The sequence below is a fragment of the Oncorhynchus keta genome, chromosome 13, assembly GCF_023373465.1.
Source record: "Oncorhynchus keta strain PuntledgeMale-10-30-2019 chromosome 13, Oket_V2, whole genome shotgun sequence".
Lineage (NCBI taxonomy): Eukaryota > Metazoa > Chordata > Actinopteri > Salmoniformes > Salmonidae > Oncorhynchus > Oncorhynchus keta.
This window is the reverse complement of record NC_068433.1, coordinates 16,708,973-16,734,589: the sequence shown is the minus strand read 5'-3', so window position 1 is coordinate 16,734,589 and position 25,617 is coordinate 16,708,973. Positions and strand designations below refer to the sequence as shown.

Sequence of the window (25,617 nt, the reverse complement as noted above, 5' to 3'; positions counted from 1 at the left end):
GACTGTAGCCTAGCAACGGCGGGCCCCAACCAACACACAGAGTGCCGTTGTGGTGCAAGCGGCCGGATGGGTGCAATGGGCGCCTGGTTGCAGCTCACTGGTAGGTGACATTGAGCAAACGCTGGCGTGCTGCGATTAGAGTATCAGAGTCCCACAGCTTCTCCAGGAGGAAGTCTTACCAAATGTAAAATCCAAGTAAGAAGGAGCTGGCATGTTCCTCTAACACAAGTGGATCTCAATATCCTAAGTGCCTCCATCTTAACTTTACTCACAGACATACAGTATAATGCACATATATGCACACAGTATATGGTTCATGAACACACTTTATGTACATATTAGTGATATACATTCAACAAAAGGTAATTAAAAACGATTAACAAAATAGGCCTAGTATTAATAAGAATGAAATACAGTATATGACCTATTATATGACTATATAAGACCCAGCTAATCAACACACTATAGTGATGGAATTGATAACTTCTTATTTTTTGTCTATTTAGCTACAGTAGTAATATCCACTGCATTCCCCAGCCTCTCTCCTCTTACAGCCTACTGGAGTCGATCTTCCAACAGCTTCTGTTCAACTAAAACACCAAGCGCCTCCAGCCACTTTGATTCCTTCCCTGTGCAGTTGTTCATCAGATCAGATCTGGCGCTGTTTGGCACAACCGGTCTCCCCATGGCTGTACCTTTCATCTTCCTCTGACTCTGGGGTGGGAGGACTGGCAGGGGGACGCGGCTTTCTGGAGATGTTACTTGGTGACGGGCCGTGTCCATCTGGTTTGTGTTGCACTGGGGCCAGATGAATGGCAGGTCACTACTTGCCATGCTTTTGAATCTCCGTCCACTTTGATTCTCCGATAATTAAGGAGTCATCTGCCCAGCTGAGTTGGAGGAGCGAGGAGGAGGAGAGAAAGATAGGAAGTAAGAGAGGAAGTAAGAGAGGAGGGAGACATGTGATATGTGATTGTAATACATAAGCCAAAAACATTCAAATATAATGCTGTCAGGAATATTATCTATTTCGATCAGTCAAATAAAAAGGGGGGCTTGTTATCAACAACTATGTGGTTTCTCCTACTCCTACTGGATATCAATAAGTACGGGTTTACATAGAGAAAGGGCAACTGGGATTGCTTAGTTTACGCATACAAACATATGAGTGCACACACGTCACGTATACGTGTGTACACACACACAGAGATGTGGATGTGTGTGTGGATGGGGTGGGGGTAGTTAAGATTCCCAATATGTGTTCTGGGAATCAGAAAACACAACGGTGTTTCTTTCTGTTTAATGCGGGTGTCACTTCAAAAGTCCTAACGCTCCCCTCCTCACCAGCCTCCTGAGTTCCTAACATATGTTATGAGACCTGATGAAACACAGCAACATACCCACGGAGCTCTCCAAACGTGGACATACAGTCGCTGGTGAAAGTCTACACAGCCCTTGCACAGTCATCACATTTTGCTGCCTTAAAACGAAACCTAAAGAAGAAATGTTTTCCTATCGATCTACACAACCTGCTCCACATTTTTTAAATCATAGAAAATGTTTCACAAAAAAACTAAACTAAAAAAGAGGATGTATTGATTGCTTATGTCTTCACACCCCGAAATTGATACTTGGTGGCCATTACAGCTGTGAATAATTTTTAATAAGATTCTACCAACCTTGCACAAGTCTTCTGTCAACAAACAGTGCATTCAGAAAGTATTCAGACCCCTTGACTTTCCACATTTTATTACGTGACAGCCATATTCTAAAATCGATTAAACATTATTTCCCCCTCATCAATCGACACACAATACCCCATAATGACAAAGCAAAAATATATTTTATGAATTCTTTACAAATGTATTGAAATAAAAAACAGAAATACCTTATTTACATAAGTATTCAGACCCTTTACTCAGTACTTTGTTGAAGCACATTTGGCAGCGATTACAGCCTTGCATCTTCTTGGGTATGACACTAAAAGCTTGACACACCTGTATTCAGGGAATTTCTCCCCGAATACAGGTGTGTATTCGGTTGGGTGGGGAGCGTCACTGCACAGCTATTTTCAGGTCTCTCCAGAGATGTTCGATCGGCTTCAAGTCCAGGCTCTGGCTGGTCCACTAAAGGACATTCAGAGACTTGTCCCAAAGCCACTCCTGCATGGTCTTGGCTGTGTGCTTAGGGTCATTGTCCTGTTGGAAGGTGAACCTTCTCTCCAGTCTGAGGTTCTGAGCTCTCTGGAGCAGGATTTCATCAAGGATCTCTGTACTTTGCTCTGTTCATCTTTCCCTCGATCCTAACTAGTCTGCGAGCCCCTGACGTTAAAAAACATCCCCACAGCATGATGCTGCCACCACTATGCTTCACCTTCAGACTTGACGCTTGGAATTCAGGCCAAAGTGTTCAATCTTAGTTTCATCAGACCAAAGAATCTTGTTTTTCATGGTCTGAGAGTCCTTTAGATGCCTTTTGGCAAACTCCAAGCAGGCTGTCATGTTCTTTTTACTGAGTAGTGGACTCTGTCTGGCCACTCTACCATAAAGGCCTGTTGCAGAGCGCTGCAGAGATGGTTGTCCTTCTGGAAGGTTCTTCCATCTCCACAGAGGAACTCTGGAGGCCTGTCAGAGTGACCATCGGGTTCTTGGTCACCTCCTTGACCAAGACCCTTCTCCCCCGATTGCTCTAGGAAGAGTCTTGGTGGTTCAAAACTTCTCCATTTAAGAATGATGGAAGCCACTGTGTTGTTAGGGAGCGTCAATTCTGCAGAAATGTTTTGTAACCCTTCCCCAGATCTGTGCCTTGACACAATTCCTTTGACCTCATGGCTTGGCATTTTAGCTCTGACATACACTGTCAACTGTGGGACCATATATAGACAGGTGTGTGCCTTTCCAATTCATGTCCAATCAATTGAATTTACCACAGGTGGACTCACATCAAGTTATGGAAACATGATCAATGGAGGACGATCAATGGAAACAGGATGCACTTGAGCTCAATTTTGAGTCTCATAGCAAAGGGTCTGAATACTTACGTAATTAAGGTATTTCTGTTTTTTGATATATAATTGCAAACATTTCTAAAAACCTGTTTTCGCTTTGTCATTATGGGGTATTGTGTGTAGATTGATGACAATGTTTAAAAATGTAATCAATTTTAGATTAAGGCTGTAACCAGGGTGGGGTAGGTTACTTTCTAAATGTAATCCATTACAGTTACTAGCTACCTGTCCAAAAATTGTAATCAGTAACATAACTTTTGGTTTACCCAAATTTGAATACATTCTGTTACATTTACATTATTTTCCCCTTAAGAGGAACAAGACAAAAATGTATGTTACCAATTGAACAACATCTATTACAAGATAAATCAATGTTAAAGTTTACATAGCTGGAAGTTAAATTTTACTTTATAGGTTGTTTATGTAGGCTTCTTCTAACCCATCGCTTTCTACTACATATAATAATACGATTAAATTATATCTTTACGTTAAAAACCAAAGTCTATCAGAATTCCAGTCATTCCAATAAATGTTATACCCCTTGATCTGCAAAGTTGGTTAAATCTTATTCAAAATGATTCAAAGCTGTAATGGCTGCCAAATGTGCTTCCTCCAAGTGTTAACTCTGGGGTGTAAAGTTATACGCAGTATTATTAATTTGGAAAATGTTCAGTAATTTTCTTACACTTTGAAAATGTGGAGTAGGTTGTGTAGATATGAAGGAAAAAAATCTAATAGATTTTTAAAAATTGAATTGTAAAACAGAAAAAAAATGGACATTGTTCAAGGGGTGTGTAGACTTTCACCAGGAACTGTATGTGTCTGATTTATTATCAACTTTCATCTTGTACGGTGTGACTTCATTTCATTCAATGCGTGAAATTGAAGTGTGAGTAGCACCTCATACCGCACAGCAAGAAGCAGCACAGTTTATTTACCTCATCTTTGCAATTTTATCATACATGCCCATATGCCAGCTGTCAAGCAAATCCTGTCTGAATGACATTTAAAAAAAAAAACATAAACCTTAGACCATGAAATCCTGTTAACTGTATGATACTGCGAGTGGAGCACCAGGTCAAAGGGGGTTGAAGTATAACAGAGCTGGTTTGGTGAACCGCGCTCACGTAATCAGTAACCTTGCCTGAGACCTGAAGACTTTCGTTAGCTCGCCAAGCAAACGCCTAGGTTTTTAGCTCAGCGGGCTAACACAGTCCCAGGAGACCGGAGTCAAGCCCAGCCGGTCACATATATCTACACAGCCATGATACGGCCTGTTTATTCAGTGTGCAGCTGTTATCATCTCTCTACACTGAGCGATAGTCTGTTCCAAGGTAGGCCTTTTATAATGCAGGCCTCACCACACATCTCCTTATTTTAATAGACTTATTGAAATATACTGTGGATCCCAGTAGATAGGACCTCTGACCATCATTATAATGCCTTCATGGGCTGTATAGATCTGGCAATGTCCACAGGCTCGCCAAGACATCTGCCGTCCAACATGGCAACATGAATAGGAGGCGTTGGCTTGAGTTCAAGTTCGAAAGAGTGAGACGGTCCCGTGCCTTTTGTTAGCGAGCAGACTAGTGTGTGTGTGTGTGTGTGTGTGTGTGTGTGTGTGTGTGTGTGTGTGTGTGTGTGTGTGTGTGTGTGTGTGTGTGTGTGTGTGTGTGTGTGTGTGTGTGTGTGTGTGTGTGTGTGTGTGTGTGTGTGTGTGTGTGTGTGTGTGTGTGTGTGTGTGTGTGTGTGTGTGTGTGTGTGTGTGTGTGTGTGTGTGTGTGTGTGTGTGTGTGTGTGTGTGTGTGTGTGTGTGTGTGTGTGTGTGTGTGTGTGTGTGTGTGTGTGTGTGTGTGTGTGTGTGTGTGTGTGTGTGTGTGTGTGTGTGTGTGTGTGTGTGTGTGTGTGTGTGTGTGTGTGTGTGTGTGTGTGTGTGTGTGTGTGTGTGTGTGTGTGTGTGTGTGTGTGTGTGTGTGTGTGTGTGTGTGTGTGTGTGTGTGTGTGTGTGTGTGTGTGTGTGTGTGTGTGTGTGTGTGTGTGTGTGTGTGTGTGTGTGTGTGTGTGTGTGTGTGTGTGTGTGTGTGTGTGTGTGTGTGTGTGTGTGTGTGTGTGTGTGTGTTTGCCACTGCCTCTATGGCCCCAGAATGGAGGGTAATGAGATACAGTTGTCTATGATCCTTCTGGACAGTGTTTGTTAGAAGAGAGGAATGATGCAAGTATTCACATGGGGCCTCATGTAGAAGGAAAAAAAACCCTGCAGTGGTTACACTTTACTTGAAGGGTACATACTAAAGGACTTCATAACACATTCATAATTATATCTTAATTGTGTTTATTTAAAATCCAATTAAGTGAGTTGTGAAATTTTGTTAAGTGCAAAAAAACATTTAGCTTTTAAGGATATCCAGAAATGAAATGTAGCATTAATTGACACACACACACCACAGAATTTGGCGCCAACGCTGATGTATTTACCAGCTAACGAAGCTAACCAACGCCCCTGGCCGGCAGGTCTGGAGGAGGCTTAAACATAGCCAGGATTCAGGATGGGTGCCAGGTCTTCTACCATTGACTATTGTGGCTACTTAATGAACCTACACAGAACTGACTGCTTCAATGTGCAGTGACAGATACGAGGTCCCTTGGATGATTGATTTATTTGCTGCACGTGGTTGTGATTTCCATAACATTAACTTCCCAAACCATGTGAAGTCGCACCAGTATGAAGACATTATGACGCCCTCAATGTATGCCCACGCATGCGCCTTTCTCTCTATAAAGAGCTGTGGTGAAATGTATTAAGATGATATAGTGTGCATATGCATAACTACAGAAGGATAACTAGGCATGGTGGACCCATTTGGACTTTGTTACCTTTTGACAGTACTCCCTGATAGGTCACTTTGGACCCTTTGAAAAGACACCGTTAGAGACGATAGGAACTCTGCTAGCAGGGGCGTAATGCGTTCAAACAACCATGAATCAAATCTTTGAATGTGTTGCACTAGGTAGGGACTATAAGAACTACGATAGCCGGCGGGAAACCAAAAGGGCAGTGGAGAAACATCCATATCTACATCTATCCATGAATCCAGGAACATTAAAAAACATCAGTGAAAATTACAGGCATCCATCTTGGCATACTGAAGCGGGTCCTGGCAGCCATCCCAGCATGCAGCAGCGAGGCCCTGTCTCTGTGATTGCGGTACCCTGTCTCCATCAGGAGATCACAAAGGTATTGGTGGGATTAAAAAATGGGCACTGCTGGCACATCCAGGCGGAAAAGGTTTTTCGGGGGGCACTGCTCAATATGCACTGCTCAATATGCGCTCCACCTGCGTCGCTCCAAGGCGCGCGCCAAGCACACGAGCTGGCAGGCTCTGCCAATCCCTAGCTGATTGGAAGTTGCCATGGTGATATCAGGGAGGCTGGGGGATGAGGGAGATGGTAGCTGAGGGGGCGCAGGGTGTAAAAAATATCAACCTGGTATTTTTTTAATTTAGAAAATTGGCAAAGGAAGTGTATTCTATGAATCACCATTAATAATAAGTCACATATGGGACGGAACATAATTACGCTTTTTTGGCTCTACATACGGGCGATAAGGAACGGTGAGCTCCCCCCATAAAGCTGATCTCATCAAAGACACTTAAGCTCTCCCGGTGGTCAGAGTGAAGATATGCGTAGATCTGATAATGGCCATATCTCTGAAGTTCATCACTGAGCATAGAAAGAGGTGTTAAGAAGCCTTGAGCCATCGTTCATCAGAACTAGATCTGTATCCATCCGCCAGTCTGTTAATTATTGACTGAACCACCACTGGTGGATGGCAACCAAAAGACCTTACATAGACCTTACATTTTTGCAGACACTCTTATCCCTAGTGCCTTACAAGAGCGATTTGGGTCAAGTGCTTATCTCAAGGACACATCAACAACTTATTCACCTAGTCAACTCTGGGATTCGAACACAACAGCCTTTCGGTTACAATGCTCTTAACCACTAGGCTACCTGCTACCTTCTTGTCTGCTTGACAATCAGCAGCATATCATCTTCTCTCTCATCTACTCATGTTTATTCACAACCAAACCAGCCACTTTCCTTTCTCCTTCATTTGGTTATCGTGTTTTAGGTAAACAGATTCTCCCCTCTTTGGAGAGTGGGGCGATTCTGGGAGCCAGTGGAGGGAGAGAGACAGAGGGGAGCAGGAAATCTTACCCATAGCTTTTGATAACAAAATGGCCACCATCCAACTCCAGGCGAGAGCAGCACTTGGAGCTGCCAGGGGGCGCCGCAGCGCGTGATTCAGCTGGAATCCAATGCCCTCATCTGCATCAGAGTGAAGAACATAATTAAAATTGTTTTCCAGGCATAAAGTCCTTTGGCTAGAAATACCTGGCCCCCTTTTTTCAAGTGTTAGGTTGGAAGTTTCCTTTGGATAGATTCTAGGTGTGATTGTGTACTTGATGAGTGTGTGGAGTGCTATGTGAGGAAAGATGTTTGATAGATTGCTTCAGAGACAGACCATAATACTAATGGCTCACACTGTTGATGGGTGAAAAAAAACCCAGCTAGCACATAATGTTCTGAGAACTATATGTTTCTTAAAGCTTGGTGGTTGTCCTGTGGTTATTTTGCATACAACCTTCCCACAATGTTCTGGGAATGGTGCGGATAGTTGCATTTACATTTACATTTAAGTCATTTAGCAGACGCTCTTATCCAGAGCGACTTACAAATTGGTGCATACACCTTATGACAACCAGTGGAGGGGGGGGGGAGTGAGAAGGATTACTTACCCTTACTTACCCTATCCTAGGTATTCCTTGAAGAGGTGGGGTTTCAGGTGTCTCCGGAAGGTGGTGATTGACTCCGCTGTCCTGGCGTCGTGAGGGAGTTTGTTCCACCATTGGGGGGCCAGAGCAGCGAACAGTTTTGACTGGGCTGAGCGGGAACTGTACTTCCTCAGTGGTAGGGAGGCGAGCAGGCCAGAGGTGGATGAACGCAGTGCCCTTGTTTGGGTGTAGGGCCTGATCAGAGCCTGGAGGTACTGAGGTGCCGTTCCCCTCACAGCTCCGTGGCGAGCACCATGGTCTTGTAGCGGATGCGAGCTTCAACTGGAAGCCAGTGGAGAGAGCGGAGGAGCGGGGTGACGTGAGAGAACTTGGGAAGGTTGAACACCAGACGGGCTGCGGCGTTCTGGATGAGTTGTAGGGGTTTAATGGCACAGGCAGGGAGCCCAGCCAACAGCGAGTTGCAGTAATCAAGACGGGAGATGACAAGTGCCTGGATTAGGACCTGCGCCGCTTCCTGTGTGAGGCAGGGTCGTACTCTGCGGATGTTGTAGAGCATGAACCTACAGGAACGGGACACCGCCTTGATGTTAGTTGAGAACGTCAGGGTGTTGTCCAGGATCACGCCAAGGTTCTTAGCGCTCTGGGAGGAGGACACAATGGAGTTGTCAACCGTGATGGCGAGATCATGGAACGGGCAGTCCTTCCCCGGGAGGAAGAGGAGCTCCGTCTTGCTGAGGTTCAGCTTGAGGTGGTGATCCGTCATCCACACTGATATGTCTGCCAGACATGCAGAGATGCGATTCGCCACCTGGTCATCAGAAGGGGGAAAGGAGAAGATTAATTGTGTGTCGTCTGCATAGCAATGATAGGAGAGACCATGTGAGGTTATGACAGAGCCAAGTGACTTGGTGTATAGCGAGAATAAGAGAGGGCCTAGAACAGAGCCCTGGGGGACACCAGTGGTGAGAGCGCGTGGTGAGGAGACAGATTCTCGCCACGCAACATTCTCTGCACATTTAAGGAACTTGACATTATTTTCTTGGTATTTCATTACTGTAACAGAACATTTCCTAAAAGTTCAAACATGGTTACATTGAATTTACATTTAGGTAATGTCCTAGGAACGTTCTCCAACTGGTTTGACACTGGGAATGGTCTTAAATAGTTCAGAGAACATTAAGAAACAATGTTCTTCTGTGGGAATTTCAATACTTCAGATTCCCTACAGATTCATCATGGTTCTTTTTAAAGTCAGGTTCTCAAATTGTTCCTAGAACGTTAAGAAAACTATCCGTAAAAAACACAGGACAACTTTAGTTGCGTTCAAAGAACATTTCAAGAATTATATTTAAAAACATATACATTCCATTCTCAGCATCAACAAAACTCTGTATCCTCTACCTTAAGTGTGTTCAGATGTGTTAGCCATACCCACTAATTGGCCACATCTGCTCTTAATGAGTGCTTGTTTCCTTTGAAATGGGGTCTGTTTGAATAGACTCAAATGAACAGCTTTGTATGCTTAAAAAAACATGGCATGCTAGCTTCATCCTGGTGGCGAAGTGCACTAATTTCATTGCCTGATGACTCAAAGTGAATTATATCGCTGCTCTATGTTCACTACCTACTTCTGTCTGAGACTGCCATCATTGAAGTCATTTGTGGTGACGTCAAAATGAGGGGTGTTGTTCAAAACAAAGTCAGTGATTTAATCGTCTCTAACCAAGCAGAGTATCAAAGACACATTTTCAAGACGCTGCTTGACCCACGTGTGTTTTGTCTCTAGCCCAACCCATCGGGTTCTGGGACCAATCAGAATCGTTAGAAATGTGTTTGCATGAGTAATGCCTAAGGAAATGCATTTCCATGTCTCCTATATGTGCTTGGAGTTCAAAAAAAGCTAGCAGTGTTACTAAAAGTCTTATTGAAACAGTAAAAGTTAAGGAAGTTATTCAAAAACCTCCAAACAACCTAGAATTTCCATTCTCAGAGCTTTAATAAAACCTCCCAGGAGAACTTGAAAGGATCCAGAGTAAAAAGTTCTCCGAACCTCCCTGCAACCTAAAAATAAATGGTCCAGAACAAGTGGAATTTTCACTTCTGTTCTCAGAATGTTTAAAAAATATGTTGAGTTTTACCAGGATACAAGCTAGTTAAAATGCAGTGTACATAGGCCTACACAAGACTATGAGAAAATTACCTGCGTTGTTATGCATATGAAGGTCATTCTCACAAAACTGTCATGACCCGAAAATTATCTTGTGTTATTTTTCACAAAATGTCCTCTTCGATCACTGAGAATAGGATCTGTACTGATCTATTTCATAATTATTATGTTTTTTTATCATATATTATGCATTTTACCTACATTTTCACAACTATCAATGCAAAAATTAAAGTACAAAAAAGTAAGAAACAATTCAACTTCGCATAGATTTTTTTACATTTCTCCCTTAATTAAAAGGCACGAGTTAAACATAACACTGAAATTTTAAATATTTTTAACTCAATTATTAAAATCTATTTCGTAATCTAATCACTGTAACACAACCTATTTGGAATATTTTTGTTGTTGTCATAATAACTTGTGTATACATATTTGGATAAAGACTAAAAATAGTCTTACTATCAGATTAGCCAAAAATTCTAAAATATAAGTTTTATTTGTCCTAATATTTCCTAAATATTGGTGCGTTACGGTAATAACAAACAAGTTCCGGAGATGAGACTGCATGTTTCAGTAATGAGTGTTGCATAGTTTGTCATTGGAAGAACTGTACTGGTCTCTATCAGAGATTCCATAATCTAACAAATCATCAAAATGTGTAATTTGTTCATCCCAAATGACTTGCATAATACTAAAATCCCTGATCCATTTGTTTTATTTGATTATTTGGATCCTCATGAGCTTTTGCAGAAGCATCAGCAACTCTTCCTGGGGTCCACAAAAAAAACACAACGAGTATCAAAACACATACACTGATAGACAAGGTCAGTGAAACACATTTAAAATGCAACGATACACAAACAATACAACAACAAAAGCAATACAAACAACTAAAAAATCATCTGTTTTCTTAAAGATAATTTTGCTGTTTGCTTGAGGAAGTGGAGATGAAAGGGAGTTCCACGCGATCATGGCTCTGTATAAAACTGTGTGTTGTTGTGAATTTGTTTTGGACTTGGGGACAGTGAAGAGATCCCTGGTGGTATCTGTTATGAGATATGGGTGTCTGAGCTGAATTTTATTCGATTATGCAGACAATCTGGAATTTTCATCACAGTATTATTTCTCATAAAAACTAGGATAATCAGTTAATCTCTCATCAACCCTCAACCAGGAATGACTGCCGTGCATGTTGTTGATGTTAGTTCTGTATCTGCAGTTCAGGGCAAGGTGTGATGCTCTGTTTTGAGCCAGCTGCAGCTTTGCTAGGTCTTTCTTTGCTGCACTTGACCATATTACTGGACAGTAATCAACATGTGACAATACCAGAGCCTTTACAACTAGTATAGTTGATTTTTATTTACATGACATACCACTCCCCATCTTCACAACAACTTTGTCAATACGACTTGACCATGACAATTGACCATCCAATGTTCTACCCAGGAGTTTAGCTTCCTCAACTTGTTCAATGGTCACACACTTTCTGCACAACTCTAATTGAGGTTTAGGTCTTACAGTATGTTTTGAACCAAATACAATGATTTCAGTTTTAGATGTATTTAAGACCTGTTTATTATGAATCACATATTCTGATACTGACTGTAACTCCTAACATCATGAGCTCACTGGCTTTAGGTGCTGACATGTAGAGTGGAATCATCTGCATACATAGTCATTCTAGCTTTGTGTAAAACCAGTGGGAAACCATTTGTACAAATAGAGAAGAGTAACGGCCCAAGGCAATTGCCGTTTGGGTCACCGCACTGTACATACAGTATCTGATGTTAGAGAAGCTTCCATTGAAGAACAGATAAGGTCTCTCTGGGTTCTATTAAATAAATAACTCTCCAAGCATGTGATGGCAGGTGATGTAAAGCCATAGCAAGTGACAATGTATGATCAATAACATCAAAGGCTGCACTGAAATCTGACAATAAAGCTCAACTATCATCTTATTATCCATTCATTTTAACCAATCATCTATCCTCTGAATAAGTGCAGTACAAGTTGAGTGCCCTTCTCTATTTGCACTTCTCTATGCATGCTCAAAGTCAGTAGTTAACTCGTTCTTTTAAAAATAGCATTTTTAGACAGTGGAATTACTTTAGCTTCCTTCCACGCCTGTGGACACACACACTCCTTTAGGTTTTGGTTAAAGATATAGCAAATAGGGGTGGCAATACAATCTGCTACCATTCTCAATAGCTTCCCATCATGGTTGTCTATACCTGGTGGCTTATCATTATTGATGGATAACAATAGTTTTCCCACACTAACTTGATCAAATTCGAAACAGCAACACTTCTCTTTTATCACTTTACTAGTTGGAAGGTTTGGTTATGAATGACCCGTCAACTTCTCGATTTCTTTATTTACAGCATGCCAACCAATCAGCTGAGCAGCCTGACTTATTTGCATAATTTATTTTAACAATATCATTTTTCAATTCATCATCAATACAGGGTGCTCTTAACAGTTCTCACAGTAAATTTCTTAACAGGTGCATGTGTGTCAACAATTAGCATGAATCATTTTCCAGTACTGCATCTGGATTCACTTCCTCACACACATCAGATCAACATACATTTTTCATCAACAAAAGAGTCCTGAGAAAGCATTTTGTATGATCCCTTTCAATTACTTTAGGCCCAACCTTTGACACTTTGGCTTTCCTTGTTATTGCCACAATGTTATGATCACTACAGCCAATGGGAACTGATATTGCTTTGGAGCAAAGTTCCGCAGCATTAGTGAAGATATGATAAATACAAGTAGATGTCACAGATCCAACACTATTGGTATACACTCTAGTTGGTTGAGTGATAACTTGGGTCATGTTACATATTAGTCACAATTAGAAGCATCTGCTTGAGAGGACCGGTTAGTTACTAAGCAGTCAATGTTCAGGTCACCCAGAAAATAGACCTCTCTGTTAACATCACACACTCACTATCAAGCATTGCACACATATTTATCCAAATAATGACTGTTGGCACTTTGGGGCCCATAGGGGGGATATGGTCAAATGGCATAACACAATAGGTAACTGTGAATCAGGTAAAAAATTGGGGATATCCTCCATTAAACACCCACACCAGTAAGAAAAAGTGGACAGAACTTATGCATGATGTTGCACAATGTTGTACGTCAAGTCATCTTTTTAGTCAAAGTATGATATATTTGGGCTTGAAGTTCCAATTTGCGCCAATGACGTGTCTTTTCCTATGAAATTACGTGTCTTTTCCAATGAAATGACGTGTACATTATTTTTAGACTACAATTTCGGGGGTTGGGGTTTATTTGAATGGTACCACCCACCAGCATGGCATTGTTTATTAATCAAAAACATCTGCAAAGTTAGCGAGTCAGCAGTGCGCTGAGTAATATAATCAATCATCTTTGGCTACAGCAAAGATGGTGGATAAACGAAGATAGTTCACTCAGGTCGTTTGCAATAGCAGCTGGGTCATGTCTACTTAGTTCATTGACTTTAATTGAACCAGAAAAAAACAGCAAGTGGGGTGTCTCGCTTCCTCTTCTGTCTGTGGCTAGAGTTTTTTGCTTTAGCCTACGTTTGGCTGCCTGCCTGTTTATGCACCTCCACTTTTTTTTTTACCAGCAAATTGTCATCATCTATTGGATAATTTGTCAAGTTTAATTAATTTTTGCGCTAGTCTTGCCGAAATGGTAAAATGGTTTGTGAAACGATTGCATTTTGGAACCCGGACACAACGGATAACGTTAGTTAGTGACACTCACAGCTATCAGTGCCAGAGTATGTGAGCAGAGCATGCCCAATTTGTATGGAGCGAGTTTGAGAAAGGCTGGAACGTGGCTCAATATTTTCCTCAAGAAACTGATAAAACACACAGGTGCAACATCAAGGTGCCTTACAAAGATGAGGAGGATGGGGAGCGGTGGTGTAGTGTGCACACCTAAATAATCATCTTGGAATCTGATGACAGGTGAAAGCATGATGGTGTAAGTTATTACGTGCACATGCTAACAGAAAGGAACAAGGTGTTTAACTAGCTAAATGTGACATTGTATCGAAGTATTTATCAAAGAACAAATCAGATCTCTTAAACGTTTCGTTCATTTACGTTCTATTATCTCTACAATGGGCCTGACATGTTCTCTTTCAAGGAGCTTTCAGTTTTGATAGCGTTATTTTGCCTAAAACCCTTTAGGCCTACCTAATAAATATATATAATTAAAAAACACATCCCTGCCCAGCCTGGCAAGAGTTGCGCGAAGGGTGTTCGGCATCCCCAGGCTACAAGCACTCCAGCCACCATTGCATAAACCTGAAGCTAAACTCGTGTTTGTAAAAGTAAATTCAAAGGCATTGTAGACTGAGCCTCCATAAGGCATTACGTAAGTCATGGACAATATGCGCAATTTATAGACTAATGATTTAATACAATGAAATGTTTAAATACTGAGCGCTTAATGTTCCTGCCACCCGAGTGTGCCTACTCACAATTTATTTATTTGTAGGCTATAGCCTTCAAATAATTTAAATAAAAATAATATAGCCTAAAGTAATTTATTTTCGTTCCTTAGGCTACCTGCCTGGCCCATTTAGTGTTTATATGCAGTGTAATGTGACATGTAACTTATGTGAAATGTCTTACAGGCACCTTTTCATGTTGTTTATTAAAATAATGTATTAAAATCACATGGTTTGGTTTCAATAATTCAAAACCAAATGGTAGATCCAGGTCGTCACAAAAATAGATGGCTGTTGGTTAAATGGTGATTTTAATTAAGTGAACGAATTTGGAGCATTTTGTTCTGTGAACAAGGAGCGTTTTTTCGCGGAATTGTTGGAAAGGCTGTGGAGCGCAGGCGCGGTGCTGCTCTGTGAGATATAGGATTTCCGACCGCTCAACTCCTGTCACATATTTTGGTCAGTGAGCTACTTGTTATTTCTCCACTACACGTGGAAAAACTCAACGTTCCCACCCCCAATTCGTGAATATGTATTAGCAGCCTGCTTCATTTTTCGAAGGTGGAACCAAAAGGACCATTTCTGCCGTCGAAATAGATGCGGCATTGACCTCTAGTGGGGGCCTTTAAGTGGTGCGATTGCGCTTTGCTGAAACGCATACTGCCGATTGCGTCTTAAAGTAAATTAAATGGTGTTTAAACACACCATATTTCCTGACAAGCCCTACGTAAATCAAAGTTACCAACACAGCACACCCAATGACTATACATTCAAATTAGCTTAATATCATTACCGAAATTAAGCTTCTCATTACTGAAACAGACCGTAAAATGGTGTGGTGATGAGAATTGTGTTTTTAATTCAGACGCATTTCGAGAATTTAATCCAGACGCATTTCGGTATAGAGAATGGTGTGAAAATGTCCAAATTCAGGACAAAAAAATGTAATGTTTGCCTAAACTACCCATCTTAGTCTTCAGAATGATAGTTAATTTTTGCAGATGCATCATGGCTTTGTAACTCAATTGGCTACAGACATGTTTAAAACTGGTTTCATGAGAATCACCCATGAGTGAACATTTAATCCTGACTGCAGTGCTGGAAAATATTAATTGTGTGTTGTGGCTTATTTGATTGTTCAGCTGTGGTCTAGTGTGAACAGATAATACCCTAATCTAAACTGGGGCTGTGGGCAGAAATCCAGGCACCCAGAGATAAACCTAAACAAACAACACACATTCAACATGATCAATTCAAAGTCCATTGCATTTAAAGTCATTTTTCTACCACGTAATTTCCACCCTCAATGTTAGAGAAATCTCCATAATCCCCACATGGGCCACCATCTTGCACACGATTATTTGGACGTTGAGTCAATCCATTATTGCACGTGTGTAAGACTAATTGGCATGGTTGTCATAGAGAAACCTGCCAATACATGTGAGAAGCAAACCTTTAGACGTCACAGGAGGGGCATGAGGAAGACCTAAGGGAGTGTTAGGCCTCCTGGGGAAAAATGTTTGAAGAGTGTCAACATGTTGTGTCTCTGGACCTCTGTCAGCAGTTATTAAACAACAAACAATTTATTAACCCTTTATTCAAAAACTATCAGGTGCAGTACCAACCTTTTAAAAATCGTCAGCACCCCTTTGTGGAAAACAAGTAGAACTGCATGATCACCACTAGGTGAAAGGCTTGATGGAGACTGAAATATAACATAAGATACATGGTATGAAGAGTATTGCACCTTTCATTTGCATTTAAAGGTTGCAACTATGTAATTTGATTCCTTCCTTGTGAGGACATAATTGCTACACTGTGGCAATTGTCCCATCAAATTACTAGTATGTTTTGTGCTCCACCCCAGTCCCCAGCTCAGGCGAAGCAGATTCATTGAAAATTCAGAGCCGCCACCTCCCTCTTATGAACTGACCTGCAGTGGAATAAGCCAACCCCCCTCGTCGCCAGGCCCGTCCCCTGGTCTAAACCAGCCTCCCATTGCCACTCCTCGCCTCCCCGCTACTCCAACAGCATGACCACGCCTGGGCACTGCTTTACAAAAGGCCTCAGCAGAGGAGGAACTATTAATCTCTCCAAAGCCTCAAGAGAGAGCCACTGGTAGGGCCGCTGTGAGGCCCCTGGAGCCCCTGACTGAACTTAGAGCCCAGAGCTCCACAGTGGGGACCACTGGGTCTTCGTTTGGCCCCTGATCAAACAGACTGGGATAGGACAAAGGCACAAGACTATGTACCTGTGCCATTTGGCAGATGGATGTCACTGTGTTTGCCAGGGCTGAGCCATGCCCTAGAGAGACTGAGCAGAGGTGGCATAATGCAGAGGGTTGGTTGTGGGGATTCGGAAAAGGCAGGGATCTGGCACTCTGAGACACTTTGACCCCAACAAGGTAGTGCAGCTTTAAAGATCATTAAAAACTATTGAGAGAAAAACACCTAACGCCAGGTAAGTCTCTGCAGCTGTCACCTTGCAAATACTGATATTGTGATTCCTGGCTATAGTCAACTTCTGCTTGTAATGAAACCCCAATTACCAGTCACATCAAGCATAATTACAGTAGTCTACACCAGGACATGGTGCAACTCTTCAATTGTACACATCTTTATTTTGTATTTTTTTTATTTCACCTTTATTTAACCAGGTAGGCAAGTTGAGAACAAGTTCTCTGCGGCTGGACACCTATTTCACACCACCTGACTTAAGTCTATTCCATTTATGGTGCCTGCAAACCGGAAATGCTGCCCAGAACAGCTCATTCTCTTCCTGGTAAGAGGTTCCCGTATTCTCTATGTGCTTTGTGGATTAGGAGATGAGAGAACGCCACAGACTGTGAAATTGCAAGATATTTATCAGAGTTGCAGCTGTGCTCAACCCTCAGCCTTAATCCTGCCAGGGCACAGAGAAACAACCCAAGTGGGAGTCACAGGAAAGTGTGTGTGTGTAAGAGGGGGGTCACCAATGGGGAAAGCTCCAAATACTTGCTTCTGCAGAGTTGCTTGAGTGCCCTTCTCTGTTAAATACCAGGGCTACCTTGAAAACTAGAGTTCTAACTCAATTGGACTCACCTGTTAAAATAAAGGATACATCAAATACAATTTAATTAAGTTTAGTACTATAGATCATTTTCAATGAGTGTCTACAAAGTCATAATGCAAGCTTTTCAATCATTTCTGCTCCAGTGGAAATCTATCAATCTATCAATTAAACAAAAAAGTGAACTATCTTAACAGCTTGAATCAGAGCATCTTGATTTGAGCTTGGTTGAGCCAAGCAGCATAGATCTATGGAATGACAGTTGTAAGGTCCGCTGTATCTACAACTCCTAATGCTTTTGGGGGAAGTATATCTTGTTGTGTAGTTATCAACAGTTTGGCAGCACACCATCAACTTTAAACTCACCTTGAAAAATAGAATCTCACAAAAAATTCTCACCCAGGCAAATGAGAGCTGTCATTCATAAATGAATTGCATTCACGCTAAGGTGATGTCCAAAGATTTGATGGAAACATATTTTTATTATTAGTTTTATGTTGACAACACAAAGTAACCTTTTCCTGTAAAAAGCTCCCTCTCTCCTAGCTGTGCGGCATGAAACATTTATGCATGATGACCCATGGTCTACCTCCACCACCACCGTGCCCTGACAGAGAAGACAGAAGGAACTATGCTCAGCAGGTGACAGACAAACATATGTCTCTGATGCCACGGGGTCTTGCAGCCTGAGCTGGATCATCTCCAAAGGCTAACTGGCAGGACCAAGTAGGAAGGATGGGCTTTAATGCAGATTATTCGCAAAGAGCATGGTCGATCACGAGAACGGCACCCAGTGTGTACCCAGCTGCTTGGTTGGCACACGGCTCCGACTGATGCCAGGGTTTCTAGACAAGGGGATCTGGTTCAGCAGGCAACCGTTGTGGAACGTTGTATTAGACATGCCATGAATAGAATGTGATTCCTTATTCTACATATTAAAGGGGCATGTTTGTTCTACAGATTCTATTTCTATGAACATTACACATTGTACCCGTCTGATTGCGGCCCAAGCCAGGGGTTTGTGTTTTACGCTGTATTAGTTAAAATTCCCCACAAAAGACAACATGCTTTGCAACAAGCCATTTTCCCTTTTATTTAAACCCATTCCGGCTGCTGTATTGTACCGCTGTGTCAATGAACCAGTGCTTTGGTACGACAGCATCAGTTCTTTCAGTAGTCACCATCTCCAATAAGAACAAAATCCTTAAAACCCTGTATGGCTTCCATGCTTATCATTATGCACCCCAAACATTCACAACCTCAATTAACATGAATTTTAAAAATCGTCCATCATAGACTTGGACCAGTGACAAACCTGTAAATCACTGCATTGTGATGCTGCCCTCTGGCTGCAGATGCCTGTACTGCAACGAGCTGAACAGAGGTCGCCCCTGCATGGTTAACTTAGGGGTGATGTTTCCCCTAAGTACAGATTTTGGATCAGATTGCCTCCCCCAATCCAGTCCTTAACCATTAGTGAGGGAAATTCTAAACTGACCCAAGAGCATAGTCTAGGGACAACTTTGTCCCACTCACCATGAACTGATAGAGAAACAGACCTCTGAGAACCCTTCGGTCTATAATGTCGACAGTATACTGTACATTTTTTTTCAGCAGTTCCCAAATCCAGTCTTCCAGTCCTCACCTGATTCAACTCATTGAGGGCTTGATGATTAGTTGATTCAGGTGTACTCGTCTGGGGCCACAACAGAAATACGTGATGTTGGGGGTATTCAAGTACTGGAGTTGGGAAACACTTATGTGACTGTTGCCTATTTCTTCATTAATCTGTTTTTTGTTCCAGCTGCATGTGAGTAGTAGAACCAGATTATATGGCCTAAAGGCCTCCCAATTTTTAGAATTCAAACTGCTATGCATTGGGTCTTGAAGAATATCACTTAGACATGCCTCAAGGGGTCCCCAGATCCTCAAAAGGTTCTACAGCTGCACCATCGAGAGCACCTCTTTTCTTTTCTCTGTATACATCAATGATGTCACTCTCGCTGCTGGTGATTCTCTGATCCACCTCTACGCAGATGACACCATTCTGTATACCTCTGGCCCTTCTTTAGACACTGTGTTAACTAACCTCCAGACGAGCTTCAATGGCATACAACTCTCCTTCCGTGGCCTCCAACTGCTCTTAAATGCAAGTTCAACTAAATGCATGCTCTTCAACCGATGGCTGCCCGCACCTGCCCGCCTGTCCAGCATCACTACTTTGGACGGTTCTGACTTAGGTATTTGTAATTGTCTGGCTGTAAAAGAATTCTGAAGTATATCATTTTTTGGGAAAGAAACTTTAAATGTGCATGGTCTACTTAATTCAACAACCAAAAACACATATCGAAATTCAGCTTTCAACAGTTATTTCAGGTTGTTTATCACAGTTATCTGGCTAACTAACTGATTATTCTTTGAAGTATATTTTGGTGGTCATAATTAGTACCACAGCTCCCTCTGGTGTACTTATTGTGCTCAGCAATTCACAGGTGTCCCGAGATGTCACACCTGTCTGTATATGGATGGTTGAGTCATAGCACTGCTGCTTGAATGAACAAAACTCTGAAAACACATACGATTGCATGACATTATGAAAAAAAAAATGTATTACAAAAAAATAACTTCATGAATACCTTAATGAACATATGTCATAAAGGTCCTTCTGTAGCACAGTTGGTAGAGCATGGCGCTTGTAACGCCAGGGTAGTGGGTTCAATTCCCGGGACCACCCATACGTAGAATGTATGCACACATGACTGACTGTATGTCGCTTTGGATAAAAGCGTCTGCTAAATGGCATATATTATTATTATAGGACGTACATTTTTATCGAACTGATATGCTCATCTTTATGTTACATCTGACCATTTATCAATATCTTGTTATTGGGATGCAGGAAAGCAAAATATGCTATCTTAAAGAACCTGATATTTCAAGGTAGAGTCGGCGATATGATGCAGATGGACAAAGTCAACAGCATAGTGGGTCAATTTCTGCAACAACTAAGAACGTTGGAGCGCGAGGATAAACTGAGAGCAATATCTGCGGTGCTGCTTGTGCAACGTCCTTTCGCTGTCTCTACTTTTAAAATCCATCTGCAAACAAAAATGATTCAACAGTCATATTAATGATTAAACACTCAAACTTCTCAAAGCAGCTAGGAAATGTCCGCAGCGTTGTCTGTCACCCCTGCAAATACCTTCTGTGGTCCAAGGTCATTGATGACTGCCTTCATCTCATCTGTTGTCCCTTATGTCTCTGCTCTTGCAGAATACTGGTTGAGGGGTGGAGATGATGTAGTTAATTATTCTTTGCCCACGAACATTCGACCACCCATCAGAGATGATTGCAATACAGTCTGCTTTCTCTATGATTTGCATTACCTTCACTTGAACTCTGTTGAACTCTGCATCCAGCAAATGAATAGATAAAGCATGTCTGGTTGGAGGGGTTCATGCTGTGTGAAGAACATTCAGAAATCTCTTCCATTACACATTACCTGTGAGCATCAGAGGTGAACCAGTTACATACACAGCTCGAGCAAGACATTCATCAGCATTTATCTGACTAGGTTCTTCCATTGAGTCAAAAAAACTTCTGATTCATGAGCTGTTGCTATTGATAAGGCGTCTGATTCATCATTTTCACCTCGAATAGAAGTAGAGGGACTTTTGCCAGAGGTTGCTTGTTGTAAGCGCTGAGGGAAATGTATGCACTTGGGCAGATGATTCTGCATCTTTGTTGCATTCTTCACATATGATTTGGCACAGTATTTGTAAATGTACACAGCTTTTCCTTCTGCAAATGTACACAGCTTTTCCTTCTGTATTAGCTACAGTGAAATGTCTCCACACATCAGATAGTGTCCGTGGCATTTTCCTGTAAAGATGAGAATAAAATTAGTAATAAAAATAACAAATACAATTCCATGTACAGATAAATAGTTAAGTAGTTTAAACAGCAGATTAAACAACTCCTTTTGTAAGATAAATGTTTTAAAATGAAACATGTATGGAAACAGGTGAATGAACACTCCTCAGTTAGCAGGCTCAAGCAAGCTAAAAACCCTCATGGTAGCAAAAACTAACTAGCAGAAATTGTTAACAAGTTAGACATTATTTAAACACCCTTTGCTGTAGGTTACTATTTACTAGTTAACAAAAAAATAATGTATGTCAAATAAAATATCTTCACCCCACCCAGTATTGTAATCCAATTTTACCAGAAAACATGTAGTCCTTGGCTCAGACAGTAGTGTGAGCTCAATAGTATCTCATTAGTGTGCAAGATCTTGAGAATCAGCTGTACATGTGATGGAAGAATGCACTGCACCCGTTCTGCCAGTAACATTCTGTTAAAGGTCCCCAAAGCACACACATCCCTGGGTCACTCTTTTCAGTTTGCTGCAGCTAGCGACTGGAACGAGCTGTAACAAACACTCAAAACTGTCCAGTTTATCTCAATATCTTAATTCAAAGTCTCAATCATGGACACTCTTACTGACAGTTGTAGCTGCTTTGTGTGATGTATTGTTGTCTCTACCTTCAAATCAATGTTATTGGTCACATACACATAGTTAGCAGATGTTAATGCGATTGTAACGAAATGCTTTTGCTTCTAGTTCCAACAGTGCAGTAATATCTAACAAATAATCTAATAATTCCCAACAACTACCTAATACACACATCTAAAGGGGTGAATGAGAATATGTACATATAAATATATGGATGGGCGATGACCGAGCGCTCATAGGCAAGGTGCAGTAGATGGTATAAAATACAGTGTATACATGTGATATGAGTAATGTAAGATATGTAAACATTATTACAGTGGCATTATTTAGTGGCGTTGTTTAAAGTGACTAGTGATCCATTTATTAAAGTGTCCAGTGATCAGGTCTCAATGTGAGCAGCAGCCTCTCTTGCCCTTTGTGCTGTTGACTGTGCCCAAATAATGTTTGTGCCATGTTTTGTTGCTGCCATGTTGTTGTTATGTTGTGTTGCTACCATGTTGTGTTGTCATGTGTTGCTGCCCTGTTATGTTGTTGTCTTAGGTCTGTCTTTATGTAGTGCTGTGTTGTCTCTTGTTGTGATATGTGTTTTGTCCTAAATATATGTTGTATTTATTTATTTATTTTAATCTCCCGTCATTGTAAATAAGACTATGTTCTTAACTTACTTACCTAGTTAAATAAAGGATAAATAAAAAATAATAATACAAATGAATATGTGACAGAAGAATGCACTGTGCATGCAGAAGGTTGCAATTCCATTGAATTGGGGATAGTTTAACCAAAATATGTGTCACGACTTCTGCCGAAGTCGGCTCCTCTCCTTGTTCAGCGATTGACGTCACCGGCTTTCTAGCCATTGCCGCTCCATTTTTCATATTTCCATTTGTTTTGTCTTGTTCCATACACACCTAGTTTTCATTCCCTAATCACACTGAATGTATTTAGTCCTTTGTTCCCCTCCATGTCTTTGTGTGAAATTGTTTTATGTTATGTGGGTATTGTCACGTACCAGCCTTTTGTTTATGTTCTGTGTTTTGGGCACATTTATATACTTATGTGCTTTCGTTTGGCCCAGAATAAAAAGTGTGCCTGTTAACTACACTCTGCTCTCCTGCACTTGACTTTGCGTCCAGTACACACCCGTAACAATATGCCACAGACCTAGAATTGCCCTGTGTATTCCACAAAACAGGTTCACTGTTATAAAGTAACTTTTTTGATGCATTCAAGTTCTGTAGCTCAGTTGGTAGAGCATGGCGCTTGTAACGCCAGGGTAGTGGGTTCGATTCCCGGGACCACCCATACGTAGAATGTATGCACACATGACTGTAAGTCGCTTTGGATAAAAGCGTCTGCTAAATGGCATATATTATTATATTATAAGTTAAATTCCCCAAATTCTTCCCATGGAAAATGTAGAAAATTTACCGAAAAGTTTCCAACCCTTTGCAACCCTATGCATGACACAAAGTGGAGTGCCTAGATACAGCCCTTAGCCGTGGTATACTGGCCATATAGCACAAACCCCCAAGGTGCCTTATTGCTATTATAAACTGGTTACCAACGTAAAAATACATGCTTTGTCACACCATTGGTATACGCTCTGATGTACCACGGCTGCCAGCCAATCAGATTTCAGGGCTCGAACCACCCAGTTTATAATAATAAATGAAGTCATTTTTGAGAGATCGTAAGACAACCCCTAGTGATCTTGTAAAGGGGTTCGAACCTCTTGGCTTAACAGTTAAAGTGTTGGCTTAACAGTCGCTGGATACCGGTTAGAGTTCCGGTCTGGGCTAGCCCCCAAATTCACAACAGTAATTATCAATTCGCTTTTAAGTAAATGTATTTACAGCGAATGAAAAGGCATGAAAAACTAACAGCAGACACCAATCTTTCTCTCTGAATGTGAAGCATTTTGAAGGACTTACTGGCTGTGTGGTGGATGATGTTGATTGTAGAGAATTGGAGAGAAGCGAAAGAGGGCTGTTGAGCCATTGTAACTGTACTGCATGTGGCTCTCTACTCTTTCTGCAATGTCACTTTCACGCCACTTTAATGACGGAGAAGTTAGACTTATATTAAGGAATGTAAAAATTCCCTCTGCCAAGATTGTCATTTGTAGACTAATCACCATCATCAAGATGAGCTGTGGGAATTACAACTACAAAACTCTTTATGTTACAAAGGGTGCTGTTATTTGATGTGTGCCCAATGGGACTACAACTAGAAGGGTAATTAGGACTTCAATCTTCTGCATAAGGTTTAGAAACATCTCTATATTGCGGCCTTATTGGCTCTGGCATAATATTGTAAGGTCACAATCAGTTAACTAGCTAGCTGGTCAACTAGCTTACATAAACAACAGTTTGTGTCAATTATATGAAGTCCCTTGATGTTAGCTGTGACTGCTTACAGTATGTCAAAATGTAAGCACATTGTTAAAAGTCACGGTAATGATCATATGTAAACTCAGCAAAAAAATAAACTTCCTCTCACTGTCAACTGCATTTGTTTTCAGCAAACTTAACATGTGTAAATATTTGCATGAACATAAGATTCAACAACAGACATAAACTGAACAAGTTCCACAGACATGTGACTAACAAATGGAATAATGTGTCCCTGAACAAAAGGGGGTCAAAATCAAAAGTAACAGTCAGTATCTGGTGTGGCCACCAGCTGCATTAAGTACTGCAGTGCATCTCCTCCTCATGGACTGCACCAGATTTGCCAGTTCTTGCTGTGAGATGTTACCCCACTCTTCCACCAAGGCACCTGCAAGTTCCCGAACATTTCTGGGGGGAATGGCCCTAGCCCTCACCCTCCGATTCAACAGGTCCCAGACGTGCTCAATGGGATTGAGATCGGGGCTCTTCACTGGCCATGGCAGAACACTGACATTCCTGTCTTGCAGGAAATCATGCACAGAACGAGCAGTATGGCTGGTGGCTTTGTCATGCTGGAGGGTCAAGTCAGGATGAGCCTGCAGGAAGGGTACCACATGAGAGAGGAGGATGTCTTCCCTGTAACGCACAGCATTCAGATTGCCTGCAATGACAACAAGCTCAGTCCGATGATGCTGTGACACACCGCCCCAGACCATGACGGACCCTCCACCTCCAAATCGATCCCGCTCCAGAGTACAGGCCTCGGTGTAACACTCATTCCTTTGACAATAAATGCAAATCCGACCATCACCCCTAAAAACCACGACTCGTCAGTGAAGAGCACTTTTTGCCAGTCCTGTCTGGTCAAGCGATGGTGGGTTTGTGCCCAAAGTCAACATTGTTGCCGGTGATGTCTGGTGAGGACCTACCTTACAACAGGCCTACAAGCCCTCAGTCCAACCTCTCTCAGCCTATTAAGTGCAGTCTGAGCACTGATGGAGAGATTGTGCCTTCCTGGTGTAACTTGGACAGTTGTTGTTGCCATCCTGTACCTGTCCCACAGGTGTTTTATTTATTTATTTTATTTTACTCGGCAAGTCAGTTAAGAACAAATTCTTATTTTCAATGATGGACTAGGAACAGTGGGTTAACTGCCTTGTTCAGGGGCAGAACAACAGATTTTTACCTTGTCAGCTCAGGGATTTGATCTTGCAACCTTTCGGTTACTAGTCCAACG

General features: G+C 41.6%; 2 long non-coding RNA genes across 3 annotated transcripts; one reads left to right on the top strand and one right to left on the bottom strand.

The window, feature by feature from the left end:
* Window positions 1–312: 312 nt before the first annotated feature.
* On the bottom strand, window positions 313–7,338 carry LOC127906891 (uncharacterized). Its single transcript, XR_008063043.1, has 2 exons — window positions 7,226–7,338; window positions 313–890 (listed from the first exon to the last, which is right to left on the bottom strand). It is a non-coding gene; the product is annotated as an uncharacterized LOC127906891 (long non-coding RNA).
* Window positions 7,339–13,396: 6,058 nt separating this feature from the next.
* Window positions 13,397–18,431, top strand: LOC118392627 (uncharacterized). Of its 2 annotated transcripts, none has more exons than XR_004827405.2 (4): window positions 13,397–13,954; window positions 16,294–16,886; window positions 17,083–17,207; window positions 18,021–18,431. It is a non-coding gene; the product is annotated as an uncharacterized LOC118392627 (long non-coding RNA). The 2 variants fall into 2 exon arrangements; XR_004827404.2 differs by having other exon boundaries at window positions 18,006–18,431.
* The last annotated feature ends 7,186 nt before the right edge of the window (window positions 18,432–25,617 follow it).